A 7,050-nucleotide genomic window follows, 5' to 3' on the forward strand; every position below is an offset into this window, starting at 1 on the left:
AGCGGAAAAGCCCCTAGGAATACTTGGGGTGGAGCTGGGGACCGAAAAAGCCCATAGGCATCCATGGGGTTGACCTGGGGAGCGAAAATCCCCATAGGCATCCATGGGGTTGACCTGGGGAGCGAAAATCCCCATAGGCATACGTGGGGTTGACCTGGTGCCCGCCCCCCCCACGGAAGTCCGTATGAGGTTTTTGAAACGGGCCTTGCCCGGGCCTTCGATCCAGGAGGGCGGACACTTTCGGCGGTTCGTCCCGGTGGCTGGGCCGGGTGCCGCATCTACAATATAGCCAAGAAACGTTCGCGGAGATTTTCGAGAACACGTTTTTAAGGACCCTCAATGCCCATGTTCGGTTCCAGAAAGCCGGTCAGAGGGATCTTCGGGGCAGAACCCTGCCGTGTTGAGGGGCCAAACCCGAGTTTGGAGCCAGGTCAACGGGGAAAACCGGAAAAGGGCCGGAGAAGGCGGTCAGGCCGGGCGAGAGTTCCAGGAGCTCGGCCACAATTCCGATTTCGTCCCGGTCAAGGGCTCCGTGGAAGGGCAGCCCGGGGGCGGGTCCAAGGGCCCCGGCAGGGACCCGGGCCTCCGGGGTCGGAGCCCAGGCACCCCGCCGAGGGGTGGTCGTCCCGGGCCAAGGCGGCGGGAGCCCGGGCAGGACTCCGCGGGGCAGGCCGGGCGGGAGTTCCAGGAGCCCGGCCGCGATTCCGACTTCTCCCCGGTGCCCTGCCCGGAGGCCGGGCAGGTCCGGGGGCCTTCGGCGCGGGCGGCGGGCTGCTCCCGCGGGGGAGACGAGCCGTGCTGGGCCCCGGGAGGGAGGCCCGGGGTCGACCTGGCGCCGGGGCTCCGGCCCTGGAAGTCCCGATGAGGTTTTTCAAACGGCCCGTGCCCGGGCCTTCGCTCCAGGAGGGCGGACACTTTCGGCGGTTGCCCCCGGTGGCTGGGCCGGGTGCCGCATCTACAATATTGCCAGGAAAGGTCCGCGGAGATTTTCGGGGACACGGTTTTCGGGACCCTAGTTGCCCATCTTGGGTTCCAGGAGGTCGGGCAGGGGTACCTCCGGGACCGGACCGTGCTGCAGGAGGGGCTCAACCCCGGGTTTGGCTCCATGTCGACTGGAGCTCCGGCCCAGGGGCGGGCCGGGCGAGAGTTCCAGGAGCCCGGCCGCGATTCCGGCTTCTCCCCGGTGCCCTGCCCGGAGGCCGGGCAGGTCCGGGGGCCTTCGGCGCGGGCGGCGGGCTGCTCCCGCGGGGGAGACGAGCCTCTCTGGGGCCCGGGAGGTTGGCCCTGGGTCGACCTGGCGCCGGGGCTCGGGCTCCGGAAGTCCGTATGAGGTTTTTCAAACGGGCCTTGCCCGGGCCTTCGCTCCAGGAGGGCGGACACTTTCGGCGGTTGCCCCCGGCGGCTGGGCCGGGTGCCGCATCTACAATATTGCCAGGAAAGGTTCGCGGAGATTTTCGAGGACACGGGTTTCGGGACCCTAGATGCCCATCTTGGGTTCCAGGAGCTCGGACGGAGGAACCTCCGGGGCCGGACCGTTCCGAAGGAGGGGGTCAAAACCGAGTTTGGCTCCATGTCGACTGGAGCTCCGGCCCCGGGGCGGGCCGGGCGGCCTGCCCGGCGAGAGTTCCAGGAGCCCGGCCGCGATTCCGGCTTCTCCCCGGTGCCCTGCCCGGAGGCCGGGCGGGCCCGGGGGCCTTCGGCGCGGGCGGCAGGCGGCTTCCGCGGCGGAGACGAGCCTCTCTGGGGCCCGGGAGGTGGGCCCTGGGTCGACCTGCCGCCGGGGCTCGGGCTCCGGAAGTCCGTATGAGGTTTTTCAAACGGGCCTTGCCCGGGTCTTCGCTCCAGGAGGGCGGACACTTTCGGCGGTTGCCCCCGGCGGCTGGGCCGGGTGCCGCATCTACAATATTGCCAGGAAAGGTTCGCGGAGATTTTCGAGGACACGGGTTTCGGGACCCTAGATGCCCATCTTGGGTTCCAGGAGGCCGGACGGAGGAACCTCCGGGGCCGGACCGTGCTGCAGGAGAGGTTCAACCCCGAGTTTGGCTCCATGTCGACTGGAGCTCCGGCCCGGGGGGCGGGCCGGGCGGCCTGGCCGGGCGAGAGTTCCAGGAGCCCGGCCGCGATTCCTACTTCTCCCCGGTGCCCTGCCCGGAGGCCGGGCGGGTCCGGGGGCCTTCGGCGCGGGCAGCGGGCTGCTCCCGCGGGGGAGACGAGCCGCCCTAACGCCCGGGAGGGAGGCCCGGGGTCGACCTGGCTCCCGAGCTCCGGCCCTGGAAGTCCGTATGAGGATTTTCAAACGGGCCGTGCCCGGGCCTTCGCTCCAGGAGGCCGGACACTTTCGGCGGTTGCTCCCGGCGGCTGGGCCGGGTGCCACATCTACAATATTGCCAGGAAAGGTCCGCGGAGATTTTCGGGGACACGGTTTTCGGGACCCTAGATGCCCATCTTGGGTTCCAGGAGGTCGGACGGAGGAACCTCCGGGGCCGGACCGTGCTGCAGGAGAGGTTCAACCGCGAGTTTGGCTCCATGTCGACTGGAGCTCCGGCCCAGGGGCGGGCCGAGCGGCTTGGCCGGGCGAGAGTTCCAGGAGCCCGGCCGCGATTCCTACTTCTCCCCGGTGCCCTGCCCGGAGGCCGGGCGGGTCCGGGGGCCTTCGGCGCGGGCAGCGGGCTGCTCCCGCGGGGGAGACGAGCCGTGCTGGGCCCCGGGAGGGAGGCCCGCGGTCGACCTGGCGCCGGGGCTCCGGCCCTGGAAGTCCGTATGAGGTTTTTCAAACGGGCCTTGCCCGGGCCTTCGCTCCAGGAGGGCGGACACTTTCGGCGGTTGCCCCCGGTGGCTGGGCCGGGTGCCGCATCTACAATATTGCCAGGAAAGGTTCGCGGAGATTTTCGGGGACACGGATTTCGGGACCCTAGATGCCCATCTTGGGTTCCAGGAGGTCGGACGGAGGAACCTCCGGGGCCGGACCGTGCTGCAGGAGGGGGTCAAAACCGAGTTTGGCTCCATGTCGACTGGAGCTCCGGCCCGGGGGGCGGGCCGGGCGGGCAGGCCGGGCGAGAGTTCCAGGAACCCGGCCGCGATTCCGGCTTCGACCCGGTCGACTGCACGGCGGGCGTGCAGGCCGGGGGGCGACTCGCAGGGGCCCTTCCAGGCTGCGGGGCCCAGCGGTTGGAGCCCGGCTACCCCGGCGAAGGGGCGGAAGAACCTGCACGGCGCGGCGGGAGAACCCGGCATGCTTCCGCGGGGCAGGCCGGGCAGGAGTTCCAGGAGCCCGGCCACGATTCCTACTTCTCCCCGGTGCCCTGCCCGGAGGCCGGGCGGGCCCGGGGGCCTTCGGCGCGGGCATCAGGCGGCTTCCGCGGCGGAGACGTGCCTCTCTGGGGCCCGGGAGGTTGGCCCTGGGTCGACCTGGCGCCCGGGCTCGCGCTCCGGAAGTCCGTATGAGGTTTTTCAAACGGGCCTTGCCCGGGCCTTCGCTCCAGGAGGGCGGACACTTTCGGCGGTTGCCCCCGGTGGCTGGGCCGGGTGCCGCATCTACAATATTGCCAGGAAAGGTTCGCGGAGATTTTCGGGGACACGGATTTCGGGACCCTAGATGCCCATCTTGGGTTCCAGGAGGTCGGACGGGCGAACCTGCGGGGCCGGACCGTGCTGCAGGAGGGGGTCAAAACCGAGTTTGGCTCCATGTCGACTGGCGCTCCGGCCCGGGGGGCGGGCCGGGCGGGCAGGCCGGGCGAGAGTTCCAGGAACCCGGCCGCGATTCCGGCTTCGACCCGGTCGACTGCACGGCGGGCGTGCAGGCCGGCGGCGACTCGCAGGGCCCCTTCCAGGCAGCGGGGCCCAGCGGTTGGAGCCCGGCTACCCCGGCGAGGGGCGGAAGAACCTGCACGGCGCGGCCGGAGAACCCGGCATGCTTCCGCGTGGCAGGCCGGGCAGGAGTTCCAGGAGCCCGTCCACGATTCCTACTTCTCCCCGGTGCCCTGCCCGGAGGCCGGGCGGGCCCGGGGGCCTTCGCCGCGGGCGGCGGGCGGCTTCCGCGGCGGAGACGAGCCTCTCTGGGGCCCGGGAGGTCGGCCCTGGGTCGACCTGGCGCCGGGGCTCGGGCTCCGGAAGTCCGTATGAGGTTTTTCAAACGGGCCTTGCCCGGGCCTTCGTTCCAGGAGGGCGGACACTTTCGGCGGTTGCCCCCGGCGGCTGGGCCGGGTGCCGCATCTACAATATTGCCAGGAAAGGTTCGCGGAGATTTTCGGGGACACGGATTTCGGGACCCTAGATGCCCATCTTGGGTTCCAGGAGGTCGGAGGGAGGAACCTCCGGGGCCGGACCGTGCTGCAGGAGGGGGTCAAAACCGAGTTTGGCTCCAAGTCGACTGGAGCTCCGGCCCGGGGGGCGGGCCGGGCGGGCAGGCCGGGCGAGAGTTCCAGGAACCCGGCCGCGATTCCGGCTTCGACCCGGTCGACTGCACGGCGGGCGTGCAGGCCGGGGGGCGACTCGCAGGGGCCCTTCCAGGCTGCGGGGCCCAGCGGTTGGAGCCCGGCTACCCCGGCGAGGGGCGGAAGAACCTGCACGGCGCGGCGGGAGAACCCGGCATGCTTCCGCGTGGCAGGCCGGGCAGGAGTTCCAGGAGCCCGGCCACGATTCCTACTTCTCCCCGGTGCCCTGCCCGGAGGCCGGGCGGGCCCGGGGGCCTTCGGCGCGGGCGGCGGGCGGCTTCCGCGGCGGAGACGAGCCTCTCTGGGGCCCGGGAGGTCGGCCCTGGGTCGACCTGGCGCCGGGGCTCGGGCTCCGGAAGTCCGTATGAGGTTTTTGAAACGGGCCTTGCCCGGGCCTTCGCTCCAGGAGGGCGGACACTTTCGGCGGTTGCCCCCGGTGGCTGGGCCGGGTGCCGCATCTACAATATTGCCAGGAAAGGTTCGCGGAGATTTTCGGGGACACGGATTTCGGGACCCTAGATGCCCATCTTGGGTTCCAGGAGGTCGGACGGAGGAACCTCCGGGGCCGGACCGTGCTGCAGGAGGGGGTCAAAACCGAGTTTGGCTCCATGTCGACTGGAGCCCCGGCCCGGGGGGCGGGCCGGGCGGGCAGGCCGGGCGAGAGTTCCAGGAACCCGGCCGCGATTCCGGCTTCGACCCGGTCGACTGCACGGCGGGCGTGCAGGCCGGGGGGCGACTCGCAGGGGCCCTTCCACGCTGCGGGGCCCAGCGGTTGGAGCCCGGCTACCCCGGCGAGGGGCGGAAGAACCTGCACGGCGCGGCGGGAGAACCCGGCATGCTTCCGCGGGGCAGGCCGGGCAGGAGTTCCAGGAGCCCGGCCACGATTCCTACTTCTCCCCGGTGCCCTGCCCGGAGGCCGGGCGGGCCCGGGGGCCTTCGGCGCGGGCGGCGGGCGGCTTCCGCGGCGGAGACGAGCCTCTCTGGGGCCCGGGAGGTCGGCCCTGGGTCGACCTGGCGCCGGGGCTCGGGCTCCGGAAGTCCGTATGAGGTTTTTGAAACGGGCCTTGCCCGGGCCTTCGCTCCAGGAGGGCGGACACTTTCGGCGGTTGCCCCCGGTGGCTGGGCCGGGTGCCGCATCTACAATATTGCCAGGAAAGGTTCGCGGAGATTTTCGGGGACACGGATTTCGGGACCCTGGATGCCCATCTTGGGTTCCAGGAGGTCGGACGGAGGAACCTCCGGGGCCGGACCGTGCTGCAGGAGGGGGTCAAAACCGAGTTTGGCTCCATGTCGACTGGCGCCCCGGCCCGGGGGGCGGGCCGGGCGGGCAGGCCGGGCGAGAGTTCCAGGAACCCGGCCGCGATTCCGGCTTCGACCCGGTCGACTGCACGGCGGGCGTGCAGGCCGGGGGGCGACTCGCAGGGGCCCTTCCAGGCTGCGGGGCCCAGCGGTTGGAGCCCGGCTACCCCGGCGAGGGGCGGAAGAACCTGCACGGCGCGGCGGGAGAACCCGGCATGCTTCCGCGTGGCAGGCCGGGCAGGAGTTCCAGGAGCCCGGCCACGATTCCTACTTCTCCCCGGTGCCCTGCCCGGAGGCCGGGCGGGCCCGGGGGCCTTCGGCGCGGGCGGCGGGCGGCTTCCGCGGCGGAGACGAGCCTCTCTGGGGCCCGGGAGGTCGGCCCTGGGTCGACCTGGCGCCGGGGCTCGGGCTCCGGAAGTCCGTATGAGGTTTTTGAAACGGGCCTTGCCCGGGCCTTCGCTCCAGGAGGGCGGACACTTTCGGCGGTTGCCCCCGGTGGCTGGGCCGGGTGCCGCATCTACAATATTGCCAGGAAAGGTTCGCGGAGATTTTCGGGGACACGGATTTCGGGACCCTAGATGCCCATCTTGGGTTCCAGGAGGTCGGACGGAGGAACCTCCGGGGCCGGACCGTGCTGCAGGAGGGGGTCAAAACCGAGTTTGGCTCCAAGTCGACTGGAGCCCCGGCCCGGGGGGCGGGCCGGGCGGGCAGGCCGGGCGAGAGTTCCAGGAACCCGGCCGCGATTCCGGCTTCGACCCGGTCGACTGCACGGCGGGCGTGCAGGCCGGGGGGCGACTCGCAGGGGCCCTTCCAGGCTGCGGGGCCCAGCGGTTGGAGCCCGGCTACCCCGGCGAGGGGCGGAAGAACCTGCACGGCGCGGCGGGAGAACCCGGCATGCTTCCGCGGGGCAGGCCGGGCAGGAGTTCCAGGAGCCCGGCCACGATTCCTACTTCTCCCCGGTGCCCTGCCCGGAGGCCGGGCGGGCCCGGGGGCCTTCGCCGCGGGCGGCGGGCGGCTTCCGCGCCGGAGACGAGCCTCTCTGGGGCCCGGGAGGTCGGCCCTGGGTCGACCTGGCGCCGGGGCTCGGGCTCCGGAAGTCCGTATGAGGTTTTTGAAACGGGCCTTGCCCGGGCCTTCGCTCCAGGAGGGCGGACACTTTCGGCGGTTGCCCCCGGTGGCTGGGCCGGGTGCCGCATCTACAATATTGCCAGGAAAGGTTCGCGGAGATTTTCGGGGACACGGATTTCGGGACCCTAGATGCCCATCTTGGGTTCCAGGAGGTCGGACGGAGGAACCTCCGGGGCCGGACCGTGCTGCA

This window comes from Alligator mississippiensis, unplaced genomic scaffold, assembly GCF_030867095.1.
Source record: "Alligator mississippiensis isolate rAllMis1 unplaced genomic scaffold, rAllMis1 scaffold_48, whole genome shotgun sequence".
In the NCBI taxonomy this organism is placed as follows: Eukaryota; Metazoa; Chordata; order Crocodylia; family Alligatoridae; genus Alligator; species Alligator mississippiensis.